General features: G+C 35.1%; 1 non-coding gene across 1 annotated transcript; it reads right to left on the reverse strand.

Annotated features, from left to right (window-relative positions):
* Positions 1-10,397: 10,397 nt before the first annotated feature.
* Positions 10,398-10,503, reverse strand: LOC121225798 (small nucleolar RNA R71). Its single transcript, XR_005923702.1, has one exon. It is a non-coding gene; the product is annotated as a small nucleolar RNA R71 (small nucleolar RNA).
* Positions 10,504-18,596: the final 8,093 nt, after the last annotated feature.

The following is an 18,596-nucleotide window of genomic DNA, read 5'->3' on the forward strand; positions in this document are numbered from 1 at the left end:
TTTGAAGGCACCTGGTGTTGATGGGTTTCATGCAATGTTTTTTTAATGATTCTGGCATATTGTTGGCCCGGAAGTTTCCCAATTCTATTTAACGGTGCTGAATGGAGAAGCTGAGTTTGGTGAAATCAATAAAACACGCATCATATTAATTCCTAAAGTTGATAAATCGAAAGACATGTCAAAATTCAGGCCCATAAGTCTTTGTACTGTGATCTAGAAAATCATAGCGAAAGTGCTGGTGATTCGAATGAGCAGCAAGTTGGGACAATGTATAAACGAAGCCCAAAGGGCTTTTATTCCAGGTCGATTAATTTCAGGTAACGTTTTAATTGCTTATGAAGTCCTGCATTCTTTAAAGATGAAGAAACGAGGCAAAAAAGGTCATTTTGCGCTTAAATTGGATATTAGCAAGGCGTATGATCGTGTTGAGTGAGATTTTCTAGTATGGATGATAAAGCATTTAGGGTTTCACAATGATTAGATTGTCCTAATTATGCGTTGCATTTGCTCTGTGTCATACTCGGTTTGTCTAAATGGCTATCACGGCGACTGGTTTTCCCCTTAAGAGGGTTAAGGCAAGGAGATCCGCTTAGCCTTTATCTGTTTCTGATATCTACAGAGGGTTTTTCAGCTCTCATTAATGATGCAAGAAACAAAGGGAGGTTAATGGGAGCAACGATTGGGAGGGAAAGATTTGCGGTGAACCATGTATTCTTTGCGGACGATTGTCTTTTATTTTGAGATGCTTCTTCTGAGGGAGCGAGAATTGTTCGGGAGGTTATTTGTGAATACAAAAGGGCGTCAGGTCAACGGGTGAATTTTGAAAAATCGCTTATCTATTTTGGTGCTAATGTGCAAGATGGGGAGAAGGAGGCTATCGTCAATCAGCTCAGAGTTCGGGTGGCTTCAAATCCAGAAAAGTGGGCTTTCGCCAATTATGTGGATAGATTCAGGAAAAGGGTTGATGGATGGAGTGTGCGATATTTGTCAATGAGGGAAGGAGGTTTTCATTAAGTCGGTATTGCAGGCTACGTCAATTTATGTGATGCAATGTTTTCTTTTACCAAGGACTGTCTGTCAAAAACTTAAAGGAATCATGAATAGATTTTGGTGGACTAATAATAAAACGTCAAAGGGGATTCATTGGAGTACTTGGGAATCGCTTTGAAGACAAAAATGTCTATGGGGAATGGGGTTCAAAGATTTGTTTTTGTTCAATAAAGCTTTGTTAGCTAAACAGGTTTGGTGTATTCTGACTAGTCCCAACTGCCTTTTAGCTAAAGTGTTTAAAGCACGTTATTTTCCGTTTTCAGACATTTTATCAGCCAAGGTCGATTCTTACCCTTCATTTACTTGGAGAAGCATTTGCAGTGCTCGTGATGTGATTCGAGATGGGCTGGTGTGGAGGGTGGGGAATGGGACCCACATTAATCTTTGGAATGACCCCTGGTTACCTGGGAAGGAAAACAACAGAATTAAAGGTCACGATATTGGAACTAGCTGGATAACGGTTGATCAACTTATTGAGGGTAGTACCTGGAACAGAGAACTTATCCATAAGCTAGTTGATAGTGAAACAGCAAACAGAATTCTCACTATCCCTATTTCTGATAGTAGACCAGAAGATATAAGAGTCTGGAAGTTCGAAGGCACGGGTGAATACACGGTCAAGAGCGATTATCGGGCCATTGTTACAGAATTATTACAAAATAAGCCTAATTTATCCCCTAAAACCGAGGAGTACAGAAGGTTCTATCAGGGACTGTGGAAACTTGATATTCCGGCAAAAATTAAAATATATATGTGGAGGTTGTTTCATAATTTGGTGCCTCACTACGAAAATCTGGCACGACGAACTCTGTGCGAAGAAGCAGTGTGCCCACTGTGCAAAACTGAGCTGGAAACCTCTGACCATCTCTTGTGGGCGTGTGTTATCTTGCAGGACATCTGGGATGCTTTAAAAGTGTAGATCTCCCCTTCTGACGGTTCACTGGGGCATAAAGAAAAATTTGTAAGAACTTTTTCGGAAGTAGATAACAGTCAAAAAACGTTTATAGCTATTTCGCTGTGGAGTCTCTGGCATCGCAGAAACAAGTTAGTGCATGAAGGAGTTAGTTTTTCAAAGCAGGAAGTTCTTGGTTTCATTCGTGGCTATGTACAAGAGTTAAGTTTACATAATACGAATTCCAACGCCGTTATTGGATTTGCTGTGAATGAATGTTGGAGACCACCGGATGATGGTCTCATTAAAATTAATTTTGATGCAGCGTTTTCACAGGATACGGGGTTGGCCACAATAGCAGTTCTAGCTAGAGACTATAAAGGAGAGGTTGTTGGAGGGGAAACTTATCTGGTTCTAAATGTTGCAGATTCGTTCATGGCGGAGGCACGGGCTTGTGAGAGGGCTTTGGTATTTGCGCACAAAATGGGATTCCGGCGGTTGGAGGTGGAAGGGGACGCACTATTTGTGATAAAAAACATCAGAAGTAGGGAGGCAGGGAAATTGATTCTCAGACCGATCATTTTCCATATACATCAGTTAAGAAGGAAGTTTGAAGCAGTTACCTTCAATTTCGTGCCTTAGAAAGTGAATGAAGCGGCGCATGCCTTGGCTATTGAGGGCCGGAGGAAAGGGGTTGGTCAGATCTGGACTAACGATGTACCGGAGCTAGTTCAGATGGTGGTAAGGAAGGATAGGATTGCGTGGAATAGCAGATTGAGGGCTCGCTGAAAGTTGGCTTTGATTTTGGAGAAGGTTCTGTTGAATCTCCAAGGGTTCGTCTTCAAAGCTCTGTGTTTTCTTTTGTGGGTACAAGGGCAGTTTTTCAGAGAAAACACTTCGGCTGATTTTGGGATGGTAAAGAGACACTGCATGTTTATTTATGATTCTTTGTCTTTTCAAGTTTTTTTTGTGTTATGTGGGACAGCTGGATATTTTGTCTTTTCTGGAGACTCTTCAGCTTCTTTTGTTTAGCAGTGTGCTATAAAATCAGCCTATATTTTACTAAAAAAAAACCAAGATAAAGGAAGGAGACAGGAATTCTTTAGAAACTATGTAAGTTGATTTTTTTTATCATATTTTTATTTGTCATTTTCTATTTTTCATGATCCACTTAACTCAAGAAAATGACAAATAAGCGTAAATTTCATAAAATATTTTTTATGTTTTTAATAATTTTAAATTTTTAAATAAAAGTAAATCGACTAAAAATATTATGAGTTCTTTACTAAAAGCATTATTCCAAAGGGTGTTTCTTTAATGATTAACAATTTTAGCTTTACACAATAGTAGGTGTATATATGTAATTTATCCCATAAAACTAATAATGTACTGGATTATATGTAGCAGGTATGTAGGTGTATATATACACACATACAAATGTAAATTTTTATATCTTACAAACTTATAGTGTAGTGGAACTGATGTTATATTTCCTGTTGGAAGCAAAATAAGAAATATAAATTTAATCTAATATATATGTGATTATAGGCTCTGCAAATTTATTGTTCATTAGAAAGGAAAAAAGATTGAACTCTTTTGTTTTTTTTTGAGAGAAAGACGTTGATACCATAGAAAGTAGCATACCACCCAAATTTTCTAGGCTTGATTATCAAAGTTGTACTCAATCTTCTCTAAAATCTCTGTCTGTCGATGTTAAAGAAGTTAACTATCCTTTAATAAAACATGATTCAGGATTACATTGACCAATGATTAATAAAAAATGCTTGCAATCCTTTCCGTTCCTCGCACATATTGCTAGCCCCATCATAATCTTGACAACGAATATTTTGAATATCAAAATTATGATGAAAAATAATAGCACATATTTCGTTCTTAAGAATTAATGATGGTGCCATGAGAAAGGTAAAGCAAAGAAAACTCCCTAATAAAGCCATCTTTATCAGCAAATCCCAAAACAAGATCCATTTCTTCTCTTTTCTATTCATCACGAGCTTCATCAATAATGATGCAAAATTTTAAGTCTCCAATATCTTCACGAATCTTCTTTTGCACTTTATTAGCAAGAACATGCAAAATCTCCTTTTGAATTGAAAGAGAGACATATTTAGTTGTTTTAGGAGCATTTTCCAACACATCGTTCTTAATGTCACCATTATAGGAAGTTAAAAGTTGAATCAACTCAATAAAATTACCACGATTTTTAGAATCAAGTGTCTCATCATGACATCTAAAAGCACAAGCTTTAAATCCAAGTCAAGAACAACATCTATAGAAGTATTAACTTGTAACCTATTATTCAAAATTTGTTGCAAACTTTGTTAGTGCATTACTTTATAAATATACCGAGATTTCTTCAATGTGATTAAGAAATGCACAAATTTTCTTAGAATTAAATTTTTTCCAACTTCTAAATCCTTTAATAGTGAATACGTTCCAACTAAATCATCGAAGTTTCATCTTAAAAAGGTTCATGGTAAACGATATAGGACATCCTTAGTTGGAGAATATTCAAGCCAAGAAGAAAATTGAGTAAATCGAGAATATTGAAAATGCCTAGGATGCTCTTTTAGTGAATATAGATAACTAAATAGATGAATTTGATAGGGACATGCTCTCAAGTAAGCGTGTCGAACTTCATCTCATTGATTAACTACATATTCCCGCATTGGTCGATGTTGTTGGATTTGGTGCCCTAAGTGTAGTATATTCATTTTGTATACTTTTATTTTTTGAACAAATTGGTTTAACATGTATTTTTTGAACAAATTAGTTTAACAATAACATCCATTAATTACATTAATACCCTTTATATATTTTCCTCAATGTTTTTCCATGCAAAAAAAAAGAGAGACAAATATTGGCTTACTAGTTATCTAACACTTAACTAATTCCAAGAAAAATTACATGGTTGGATCGTAATATAGAAAGACAACTTGTATTAGTAGATGAACCTAAAAATGTCTTTAGCCTAATCGAAAATGAGCAAATTGATTGAAAGACTAATATGTCATTTATCAAGTCCAATTGGGGAGATACTTTGTCTTGAGCATCGAAACGAATGACCCCCAGAAGATAGAGACATAGATGTGACTAGCTGGACTGATATTACATCGGACATGACCCAAGTAGAATAGATCCTGGATCTATTTATGGATTTATTCACTTGTGGCATTCATAGTGTGACATACCTTAATCTTGAGTGCATGATGGACTATGTATGTGTGACTCATATAATTTGATGTAAGCAAAAATTTGATTTCAAATAGATAAGGAACCTAAAGTTGATGTGTTGGGTATACGACTTTTGCAATACGTAGCATCATTCACAATAGTGGAATTCATAACTCAACTAATGGGTAAATGATATCCTCTCATTGGTATTACATGATAGATGAAAAGTAAACGTGGTCATAGGTCATTTGTCTTTGTGATAAATGACATGATTACAGTTCGATAGTGATTAACATTTTCAAGAAAGAAGATGTAATGGTTACCATGAGATAAAATAATATCATATTAGGAGAACGTATTTATCCCAAAGAGATTAATGATATCCTATGACGGTAAAATACTGATGACAATGTCATTGGACGAGCATTGATCAAGTAGCTTTCATAATGATATGTAATTAGGGAGAACTCAGTCACGATACTATAGTGGAATGACATTGTGACAAAATAAGTTTATAATTAATAGGCAAAAAGTTAGAACTTATTTATAAATTATTTGAGTCCTAATTACATATGTCCAGTCAATCCTTTCGCTAGTTCGTTGAAACCAGAAATGAATTGCATGTAGAACCAAATTAATATAAATAAATAGAAATGATGAAGTTAGAAAAATGAGTTGCATTCACAAATGAATACGTTTTCTTACTGAGTATAGAAATGACATGAGAACAAATTGAAGGTTTTCAAATTATTATTTAATTAATTATAATTAAATTTGAAAATAGAATTAAATTAATTAGTAATCATGAATTCATTGAATATGAAAATTAAATATATTTCCTCATAAATTATTTTACAGTAAAGTCGTTAGACTTTAACGAAATTAGAATTGGGTTGAGAAAATTATTTAATCATAGTTTAATTTACTTACTTAATTAATTAATACTTATTTTGGAAAATAGAAAAAACAAATATCAGATTTGATTAAATTATGAAGTGTTGGGTGAAAAGTCTAGGAAGCACATATAATTGGACACAATATATGGGATGTCTAGTCTACCTCAAATAAATATGTGAGGGGTGGAAACTCTAAGGGAATTGAGAGAGTGTGTCACCCCTCTCTTCTAGTTAGACTAGAAGACTGTTTTTTATTAAATAAATATTATTTCTATTATATTTATTCAACCATGATTCTCTTATCTCTCTATATAAATAAATGACACTGATAGTGCCATCAACACAAGTTTTTATACATAAGTTTCATATATTGTCATTTTGTTAGAAAGTAGTGAGAATTAATTTTCATGGAATAAATTTTATTTTTTGGGAAAAATAATTTCTACTGGTTTCTATTTGAGAGAATTACTTTCCTACTAGAAGTAATAATTTTTTTTGGTTCTTGTTGTTTGAGCCCACACTCGACACAATTCGAGGTACGAGGATAGTAAAGAAGACAATTCAATTGAAAGCGAGGAATGTTTCAAATTTGTCTTGGAAAAAACGCAAGTAATTTTTAGGAAAAAAGTTTATTACTATAAATATCACAAAACGGTTCAATTTTCAAAATTTAAATTTTCCACTAAAACTGCAATCTTTTTCTAAATTGAATTTTTATAAAAATTGGTATCAGAACCAGATTATGCTATGTTTATAGTATAAATCGTAACTGAATTTTCTATCTTCTTTATGTTTGGTTAATTTTGACAAGATGTCATATTCTTGTAATTATATGCATGTTTTGGGTTATGTATGTGAATAAATATATTTTTATTATTTTATATATGATAAAGTAATTTTGTCAAAGTTGTGATTCTTAGAAATTAAATTGGGAGTAAATTTAGGTTTTATTAAATTTTTAGGATTTGTAGTTAAATCATGGACTATCATCTCCACATAGTTTTATTTATTTTAGAATAATACATGTGAGTTGGAAACATACTAAAGCGTTTTTAACGAAAATATTTGATGAATCATAGAAAATCGAGATATATCCAAAATTAATTGAGATGATGCAATCCCAGCCTAGCCAACTGAAAAAAGACCGACAGTAGGCCAACCGATGAAAGCCTGTGGTAGCCAGGGGTGGTTGGAGGAGGTTGGCGATGGTCCAAAAGTGGTCAATGGTGGTGGTTGGACGGTTGGCGGTGCTCAACAACAACATCAGTAACCTGTGGTGGTGACGATGGTTTGACAGTAGATTCTTTCGGTGAATTTCTCAAAGTTTTGAGAAACCTAAAAACCAAGATATTTGAATTGACTACAAAGTATGTTCATGCATATATATGATAAACATGCCATATAGTTTAGGAAAAGAATGTCACATGTATTTGTCATGACATTTTAATTATTCATAATTGAAACCTAAAATAAAAACCTTCCATGTTTTCTAAAAGATAAAGTGGGAGAAAGTCCCTAAATAATACTTACGGCCTCTATCAATGGTCTCTTGTGATGGCGTGAAAATTTTTCGGCCCTAAGTTAGGTATTGTCATATAGATTCCACTGAGGAGATTTCCTTAAAAGAGATATGTAACACCCTCACTTGGTCCGGTCATCGGACCCGAGCTATAGGATGCTACAACAATTAACAAAGCATACCACATACAATTTCAGCTTTAAACATTCAATTAAGCAATAAACATTCTATAACCAGAGCATAACATGATTTATAAACAAAATCAAGCCTTAAACAAGCTTACGAAAGCTTTCAAACCAACCCGGAATCAAATGGGGACTTAATTGAAAACTTAACAAAAAATAGGGAAATTTCAAGAAAAAAAGGGTCACACGACCTTGTGCCTAGGCTGTATGAAAAACTGAAACCATGTGGAAGGGAGTCACATAGTTGTGTAGCTAGGTCGTGTAATTAATTGAAGTCGTGTGGACCTAAATGCAAAATTTTCAACTTAAAGTCACACGACTGTGTACCTAGACTGTGTAACAAACTGAGGTTGAGTGCAAAATTTAATGATCATATGAACAGCTCCACACAAGCGTGTGACCAGCCCATATGACTGATATGCTGTAATTGGGTGTAGTAGATTAAGCTAGTTTTCGCACTTTAAAAGCTTGAACGCAAGCATTTTGGTTAAGTTTTAATTATGTTTTCGTAAGTTTAGTTAAATTCAATAAAGTGTGTAATTTGAGTCTTTTATTAACCTTAAAGGCTAAATGAGACCTAAGGGTGAGCTAATATACTTTGTGAGCATGCAGAAGACCATTAGAAGACATTCTAACTCGATACTGGTCGCTATGTTAAAACATGGAGCATTGGATGTTACAACATAGGGAGCAGAATAGAAGAATTCCAAGACTGCCATCAATGTCACAACATAGCTTGAGGATGTCGCGACATACCTCTGAAAACACCCTGAAGATAAGTATACTACCCTTAATGTCGCGACACAAGTCCTGATGTGCTGCGACATCGCCTCTGTATGGGAAATAATTACAAGCTAGGGGCATTCTTGTACATATAATCAAACGTTAAGCATGAGGAAGACAACTAATCTAGGGTTAAGGACGATAGCCACCCTAAAGTCTATAAATAGACTCATTTAACACATGTAATGTACACCTTTTTGTAGTGTATAATTTTCTCTTTAAATTTAGTCTTTAGTTTTTCTCTTTTATTAGGTTTTAGGTTTTAGATTTTATTTTCATTTTTATTATTTACTTTTGTGGGGGAAATCATATTTGGGAGATACTGTTAAACTTTGTGAGTATTCTACTCTTAAGATTAATACAAATCAAGCTTCTTATAAAATTTATTCTCTTGAATTGTTCTTTAGGTTTATTCTTTCTATCAATTTTATATTTTTTATTAGATCCATGAGGAACTAGTCCTCCTGTTGGGGATTAACGAGTGGATGTATGATTAATTAACTGTTCTGTAGGGATTTCTTAGTGGATCAACTGTTCAGGTGGGGAAAAACCTAAACCCTAGGCCTGACAACCCTAGGAATTTATTAAGGTAGGGATTAACCTAAATTTGGTATGGCCTATCTGTGAACACCTTAACCCTGAACTGGTCTGGACTGTGAGGTCGAGAGATAGTAGTTCTTGCCAACTCATTATTTTAATAGAAGATCGAAAGACCTTGTTGGGGTATTGACTAGTTGGTTGAAGAAGAAAACCCAAAACGATAGTTGGTTATGATTACTGAAGCAAGCTAATCATGCATGATCAGATTTGATATATTTTACTCTTTGATCTTTGGTGTTTATTTATTTCCGTACTTTCTTTTATTATTATTAGTATAGATCACCAAAAACTTTCTTTTTATTCATCGTAATATAATTCAACTAAATTACTAATTAGATCTATTTATGTTTAGATTAGAATTAATTTAGTGCTCACCTCCCTTGGGTACGATCCTCAAAGTACTTACCTACTCCGTTGTAACTTTATTATAACCTAACTTGTATAGTTGCAGATACTGCCTTTAATATCTTTTGGGGAGGATTTTTACTCGAGACGTTGGTACGTCTGGAGGCGGTCAATTTGTTGGCGCCGTTTACGGGGAGGCAACGTCACTATATTGATTTTAGTTTTTGCATATTAATAGAATAATTAGGAAATTTTTAGATTATAATTACAAATTTATTTTTCTTATTTTCTACTAATCTTATCTTTTTTAGTTTAGTGTATGACTTGTAGTAGGGGAACACCCATAGAGCCAATCACATATCTAGGAAAAATAATCTGAAGAAATTGTCGAAAGCAACAATAACAACAACAACAACAACAACAGTTAGTGCCGAATTAGTTACCTGCTGGAGGGAATTTACCACCATGTAAGAATCCACTGTTCAGAAAGGCTAACAATAACAATTTAGATGATCCAACACCACCACCACCACAACTACCCGCAAATATAAATATGGCGCGTAACGAGAGAACTCTGAAGGAATATGCACTACCAATTTTGGATATGGTTCAAGGAAATATAAAAAGGCCAACTATCAAGGGCAATAATTTTGAGATTAAGCCAACTATGATCCAAGTGATCCAGAATAATTTGCAGTTTTGACGAACAATGACAGAAGAACCAAGTCAACATTTAAAACGATTCCTCCAGCTTTGTGATACCTTGAAATACAACGGGGTCACTGATGACGATATTCTTCTTCGGTTGTTCCCCTTTTTATTAATCAATAACACCTTTTGTTGGTTAGATTCGGAGGCACTAGGATCAATCACGACATGGGACAAACTTGTAGGAAGGTTCCTACAAAAGTTCTTTCCTATTAGAAAGACGGTCCAGCTAAGAAGAGAAATATCTATGTTCAAACAATTAGAGGGAGAAAGTTTTCACGAAGCATGGTAGTGCTTTAAGATTTTGATTCAGAAATGCCTACATCATAGATTGCCTAAGTGGTTACGACTGCATATATTTTACAATGGGTTGGATGTACACGTAAGGTCAAGATTAGGTGGAGCCGCAAGAGATGCCTTAATGAACGGAACGTGCGGAGATGCGTATGAATTAATAGAAAATATGGCGATTAACTCCTATTAGTGGCCAACTGAACGACACACATATGGCTAGAGACCATCTATGGTAAAGGCTGTCTAGGAGGACGATAGATACCAACAACTAGTAGACAGACTTAATTGCATTGAGTCTTCAAATAGTACACCATCTATATATGGAGGAGATAAACCACTCTTCTATTACATTAATAATCCTACCAAGGATGTGAACTACATAGGGAATATGAGTGGAAACCCTTATTCAAATAATTATATTCCCGAATGGAGAGATAACCTCAACCTGAGATGGGGAGGAAATCAACGAGGAGGTAATAATTCGAACCAAGTTAAAAATACTAACTATCAACCTCCTTATTTGCAGAAACCTCAAGAAATGACCAACTCTAATGACTATACTATATGTGATCAACATCTGGATCAAATTGAAGGGGAAATGCAGTCAATGAGGATAGACATAAAATAGGTGTAATATGAGTGCAGCAATTCAGCAAGAACATTGACTAAGCTCGAAGATGAAATGAGCCAATTAATGAGCAAGATGGGAGATATAAAGGCAAATTGGCACAAGTATTCCTAGTAATACCGAAAATAATCCTCATAGATAAGGGAAAGAGCATGTGAAAGCAATAGCACTCCAATTGGGTAAGGTATTGAGTAGCATAGAGAACCCAACTCAAGAGGTAAATATGAAGAATATTGATGATCTTCAGGAAGAACCCTTAAAAGTTGATATTGAACCGGAGTTAGAGGAAGTAGTTATACCGAAAGTTGAACAAAAAAAGAGACAATTAAAGACCCTGCTGTGGTAAAGATACTGTTCTCTTCAAGGCTAGAAGAAAAAGTAAAAATGGGATGAAGACAAGTTTGTAATTTTTCTAAACTTGTTCAGGACATTAAATGTCAACTTACCTTTGATTGAACTAATCGAGAAAGTTCCTAAGTATGCCAAAATTTTAAAGGAAATCATATCTAGGCATAGGAAAATTAAGGTAGGAGAACAAGTTAACATGAGTGTTTCCTATAGTGCTATTATTTTTAGACAGGTTCCCCAAAAGTTGAAAGACCCAGCCCATAGAGATAGGGAGCATTTATTTCAATAGAGCTCTATGTGACTTAGGAGCTAGTATGAAACTAATGACTCTTTCAATATGTGAAAAACTCGGGTTGGGGTACCTTCAAAACACCCAAATAAAACTACAGTTGGCTAACAAATCTTCAGTACATCTGAAAAGAATATTAGAATATGTGTTAGACAAATTACGTAACATTATCATCCTGATAGAATTTGTAGCTCTAGATTTTGAAGAGGACCGTGAGATACCTATTCTGTTGGGGAGACTCTTTTTAGCAACGTTAAGATCCATCATTGATATGGAGAAAATGAATTAACAATGAAGATCAATGGCGAGACAAAAATTTTTAAATGTGGTCATCAATAGAGTGGGTAAAATGAAAGGGATTTAAGAGATTATTGTAATGAATTATCTATTGTTAACCCTAAGAATCACATACTTCCTACAGTTAATACAGGATAAAAGAATAGGTTCAGGGAAAGAGATAAATAGAAGAAGGTGGAGTGGCACAATAAGTGATGGACTAATATTGAAAGAATCAAAAAATCATCCTTATATGAATTAATGGTGCTACCAGATGAATTAGACAGTAAAACTTGATTACTTAAATTGATATTTAAATCTTTGTAAATTATTGTATATTTAACTAACTGTGTAGTGTAGATTCTAATTTCTATCAAATTTATGTTTTATAAAAACCATGACATTCTATAAATTGGAAATTTGGGTAAAAACAGAGCCAATGTTGCAACACGAAAACTCCGTGTCGCAAGACCAAAGGAAGAATCAATGAAATTGAGAAAATCATCTTGATGTTGTGACATAGACTTTGCGTGTCGCAACACCGAAGCCAATATACCCATAAATCCAAAATTCTAGAGTGTGTCGTGATATCAAACCCCGACATCGTGAAAATGACAAATTGATAGGGATGTCGTGACACGGAGCCCCTGTGTCGTGGCACCGCTACAATTTTCTACTGGGTTGACCCAACCCATTCACGCAACCTAGTAGATTAATCCCTAATTATATCCGATTTTAAGCCCAAAAATCTTTATTTTAAAACTCCAAAACACTATTAACCATTATTTAAAACCTCTTTTACTTCTAATTCTTTCAAAATCCTCTAAAGTCCTAAAACCTTAAAATTTTTAAAACCTAAAAATCTCTTTTTTTCTCATGATCTTTGTTTTGCAGCTCTTATTTTTAGAATAGACTCATTCAGTACAAGGATTGGAAGACGGAACAAACAGGATTTCGCAAGGGAATCGGATGAATTTCCATTTAAGGTTAAGGGTTCCTAACTCCTATTTTTACTGTTCCATTAGAAACTTTGCTTACTAGTTCATTAGTTTTTGAATGTCAACAATATTCAAAATGCCTCTACGAAAGATCAAAAAAAATAATAAGCCAGAACCTTGGACGGTTCTGAACTCTAATTTTTCAATTCCAAATGTTGAAAACTATTTTGTAGAACTTCAAGGAAAAACGTTTATTCAAGTAAGGGGATTTGAACCATCGATGGTTCTCTGTCAGAAGATGTGACCTTTAGTTGGATTTCATAGATAAGAACGTTTTTGTACGATCCCAAAAGACTCTGATGTGGTCCATGTAGTTCAGGAATTTTATACATCTTTAAGGGACCAGGAGTATAGAAAAACTGAAGGTCGTACACAGGAATTAATTCCTGTGTGACGGAAAGATGTTTGAATCACCCCTTTGTTTATTTGTGAATTTTATAATGCTCCATTCTATGAAAAAGATTTTATAGAACAAACTGATTTGGAATATTTTTGAGACATAGATATGGGTAACATTATAAACTTCCTAATAGAGGGAATGGGTGAATGGAAATGTCGCCCAGGTATTGATATTCCATCCTCGTTTAATCAAGAAATAATTTTTCTTGAAGAAAAAATGTGGATCCAGTTTTTATGCACTAGAATAGCTCTAGCTTTGAATGTTTCTAATGTCAATGCTTTTCGAGCAATTTTTCTTTATGCTATTTTGCAAAAAAAAAAAGCATCGAAACGTGGATTTACCAAAATATGAAACAATGTGTTAGTGGCTAGAGAGTGGGAGTCTTCCTTCCTCACTTAGTGATGGCCTTATATAAGAGAGCAAGCATTCTGTTGCATTTATAGAGCAATCAATGAAGCCATCTCAAAGCATAATTGGCAACACTCTATATATATAGTACACTAAGTTGCGAGCTAAACAGATTAAAGAGTGGAACAAATGCTAGCAAGAGATGATGGCCACTCTATCTTTGTCCCAAAGAAAAGAAAAACTGACTGTTCAACAGGAAATTGGCAAGAGCAGTCATCCCATGTTAGATTGTGTAACAACCCAAATTTTGGGCCTAGAAGAAATAGGTTTTGAACAAGGGAACAGTTAGGAGAATGCACATAAATATTTAGTTGTGCAAGGAAGTGACATAAATGAATGTCTGCTTCAGTGGTTAAGTGATTTAGGAGTGTTTGGGAGTGTGTAAGAAGTCTTGGGTTCAAGGCTTGGGAAAAATTTTTGTTTTTAATTGAATAAATCCCTATCTCTAGCCAGTAGACTTAAAAATAAATGTTGATAAAATATGTTAGAATGAGTTTGTTGGTCTGGTTGTTAAGTGGAGTGTTGGTTATGTTTGAGGTCCTGAGTTCGAACCTTTGCGCAAACAAGTGATTTATTTTGCTGCTTGCGTCGTGTGAGCGTTTGAGTTATGCTAAAAAACTGAGTAGTGGGAAGGTTGGAGTGATTTTTGGAGGAGATTAAGGGATAATGGGAGTATTTCGTGGGATTGAGGAGCAAAATAAGGGAATTCTCATATTATCAGATTATTTTTGATTTTATTTTGATTCTAGTGATTCTTTTTTTTCAAAAAAACAATCGGTTCCCCATATTGTTCCCAAAATTTTTTTACGTTAGTTCCTTTTTCCCGCTAGTCTACCGTTTGTCATTTTGCTCCTCCATTTGCCAAATTTTGCTTGGAAAATTTCTGCTGTATCTTTTGTTCTTTTTCGGCTTTTCACATTTCTCTTCCCATCATTTTCTTTTTCTACTTCTCGTCGTCACCTCCTCTGTTTTGCCTCTTTCAGTCATTGATTCCCCTTTGCAGTTTGTCCACGCTTGCGTTACTATATTGCACTCTGCTCTGTCGTCAGTTTGGTAAGTGATTCAGATGTTTTGTTGTCTCATTTTATAAGTTACTGAATGAAGGGTTATATTTGTACTCTTGGGGTTTTTAATTGATTGTGTTTCTTTTCAATTTCCTCTCCTCCCAGCAAGGGAAATATCGAATCCTCCCTTACACTCTTCTTCTCTGGTTCTTTTCAGCTAGGGTTTTTCTCTAACAACAGTCGGTTGTGCTTGATCGATAAGTATGGTTTAAGTGAAGTTTAAAGTGAAAGTCGACTAGGGGTTTAACGAGAATGTTTGCGACTCTTGTTTTAGGTGGAGACCAATAGTTAGTTGGTGCATCTTCAAGGAATTGGGTGGGCGATTTTGGTGGATTTCAGTTTTGAAGTTTTAGGAGTGTGGTTTAATTACTAGCGGAATCAGGTGTGCAAACAGCCCACTGTAACTGTAGAACGGCAAAAGCTGAAAAACCGAGAATACGATATTTGAGTCCACACGAGCGTGCGATCGCTCGTGTGGTAAGCCAAATCCACGAATCATGGGCGATAGACTGTGGAGGCCTCCATGAGCATTTTAATGGGCTTAGGCCGTAATGGGCCACGTTGGGCCAAAATGAGCCGTGTGGGCCCAATGGGGTTGTGGGCCCTCACGGATGAAATCCACGATTTTGGAAAATACTGGACTGGGCTATGTAGATCTCATAGCCGTAACAAAATCTAGGCTGAACGGGCCGCACGAGCGTTTGGGCCCACTTGGGCCGAGTAATGGGTCTTGGGCCCATTTACACTGTTATGACCATTTAGGTTACCTTAGTCGCTCGAGGCGACTGCGGACCTTTTGAGAGGTCGATATCTGTACTGAGACCCTAAAATAGGTAAAATAACTGAAATACCCCTATAGGGTAAAATAACCGAAATATCCCCATAGGATAAAATGACTAAAATAGCCCGTAGGGTAAAATGAACAAAATACCCCTATAGGGTAAAATAATCGAAGTACCCCTATATGGTAAAATGACGTAAATAACCCCATAGGATAAAATGAACGAAATACCCTTATAGGGTAAAATGACCGAAATTCCCCCATAGGGTAAAATGACCGAAATACCCCATAGGGTAAAATGACTGTTATACCCTTAGGAGATGAAATGACTGTTATGTTATGTATGACTTATTTGCTCTATGATATGTTTGACTATGATTGAGCATGACATTTTGCATACACGTATGATATTATGTCACGATATATTGCATGGGGATGGGTTGTTATATTTGGAGGAAGTGTACCATACTAATAAGGTTGCACGGGTTGCCCAAGACGATTGTGGACCTACTGACAGCTATATGCCATTTATTTTACTGGCAGTTTTGCTGCAATACTGTTTAGTGTCGTAACCAGTGCTAATCTTGGTGTGTCTGGCTGGGTGGGTCGATTTTATCCCCACATGGTGTGTTTGGTGGTGGGACGGAGTGGTGTGTAGAGGCTGGCTTGGGTAGGATGTCTAACTGCATATCTGCATTGATTAATGGTTTTGTACTGTTACAACATCGATTAATGATATTACATATTGTTCACTGCATGACTGATATCTGTTACTGTTATGGGGCAAATCCCCACTGATACTATTACTAAAATTGGGCAGAGGCCCTACTGATTACTAGCATTGTGATGGGCTCAAGCCCAATCGTTTATTGTTACGGGAAAGGGCTTAGGCCCACACTGAACTGGACTGTTACTGTAACGAGCTCAGGCCCAAAGTACATTTATTTACTGTTTAATTGACTGTTTTTTTGTTAGGGTATTACACACTGAGTTTTCATAAACTCACCCCTCTTTTTAACTGTACAGGTCATAGGGGGGTCGGTGCTGTGAGGGACTCGATGATGGCACACAATCGCATCAGCTTTTGTTTTTAGCCTTTGATTTATAAGTAACTGAATATATGTATTTTTATGTAAAAAGGCCTCTTTAAAGTTATAAACTTTAAATTGGGGTTTTTATTTATTTAGTTTGATATAATCTGCAAGTTGTAGAAAAGAACGGGTTTTCAAAAGGTAACTATTTTCAAAGACACCACGTTTTCGCAATATTTTTTAAAAAAAAAACTTCAGCAATAAATGAGATTTTGGAAAATTTATAACGTATTAAAAGTGATTAGCTTTTAGTGATGCATGCTTGGAAATGAACAACCTATTTTGGAATCACTGTTTAATGACAAAATGATTAATTGATTTTAAAGATTTCAATTTCAACAAGTTTTACGCTAAACACTTCAATGTGACAAACTGGATAATACACTGGATGCAGGAGTTAGGCTCAATCTTTCAGGATTTCGCATAGTAGAATAATATTAGGGTACCTAATTATACGCCGGATACGTTTGGGCCGACATGTCCAGAGTAGCAAGAAGAGAAACAAGAGAGTGAAGAAGAAGAAGGAGCCAAAAGGGAGAGGAAGATGATGAGATGGATATTAAAGAGGACGATTGAACTTTTAGTTTTTCTTTTTAAAGATTATATTATTTTTGATGATTTTTCATTTATTTAAAATTGTTAGGAGTAGAAGTAGATAATAGACTAGTAGTTGTTTGTGTTTTAATTTTCTGTGCAGGAACTCCACATGGGAGAAACACAACGATTTTGAGCTATCAATGATCAAAGGGGGAGGTACCCACTAAAAGCTTATGAAACTATCATGATCAATTGGGTAACTTGTTTCCTTAATTTTTTTTACAAGGGCTACACATTGAGGACAATGCGTTATCTAAAGTGTGGGGAGGTAACATAGAATTTTTTTTAAAATTTTTATGCTTTTTCTTGTCAATTGTATGCTTGAGCTTGTAGAAATACAAGTGATTGGTTAGGAGCATGTACATAGGTTGATTTCATTTACGATAAATTTGACATGAGAATAGGTGATTTTAAGTTTTAGATTATTAGACTACTAAGTTCTATATAGTACACTATAAATAGGTTTTAAGCAATCGAATGTACCAAATGATATAGAGAATACAAGGAAATGAGCATGCTAGTATGAATGATAAATTGTTGAAATCTATGATTATTTGGTTGACTAAATTTGTGAATGTTGAGATACCTAAGGATGACCTAAGACATTGTTTGGTATACACCCAGAGCAAAAAAGCTAACCATATTTATTCGTCTTTAGTACCTATTTTGAGCTAGAAAACCCTTCTTGATGAACCTCTATACAAAACCCGAGCTAAGAACGATAATTTGAACTTACCCTTTTCTTTGGTCCTGAACTACATGATTATAGATATTTGGTCTTACATATTGAGGGATAAGTAGATACATTATAGTGGTTTTGTAAAAACAAGAGTGATAGGAAAGATTAGTAGAATATAGTGATTATAGGTTAGCTTAAAAGTGAAAAAAGTAAATAAATCAAAAAGAAAAGTTAATGAGTAGAAGAAGTACATGAAAAGTAAAAACAATTGTGAGTGAGGTACCATGAAATGAAAGAAAAAAGTGACAAGCTCATAGCTATAGAAAAAATCGGTCATCATTGTATAAAAACTCGTGAGCTAACCGTAGTTATTATATAATATTTAGATTTCCTATAAAGGAGATAAAAGGAATGTGAGAGAATGAGAAATAAGATGGTGAGCGAGAAAGGGCCACTAAGGGAGAGAATAGGGGATAATATGATGTGCCAAACTATTTTCGTGCTTGAAACCATTTTGATGCTTACTATTTTTGAATTCTATACCTGTCCTAAGCCTCAGAACATTAGAAGCCA

Source organism: Gossypium hirsutum, chromosome D13 (genome assembly GCF_007990345.1).
Source record: "Gossypium hirsutum isolate 1008001.06 chromosome D13, Gossypium_hirsutum_v2.1, whole genome shotgun sequence".
NCBI classification, from domain to species: Eukaryota; Viridiplantae; Streptophyta; class Magnoliopsida; order Malvales; family Malvaceae; genus Gossypium; species Gossypium hirsutum.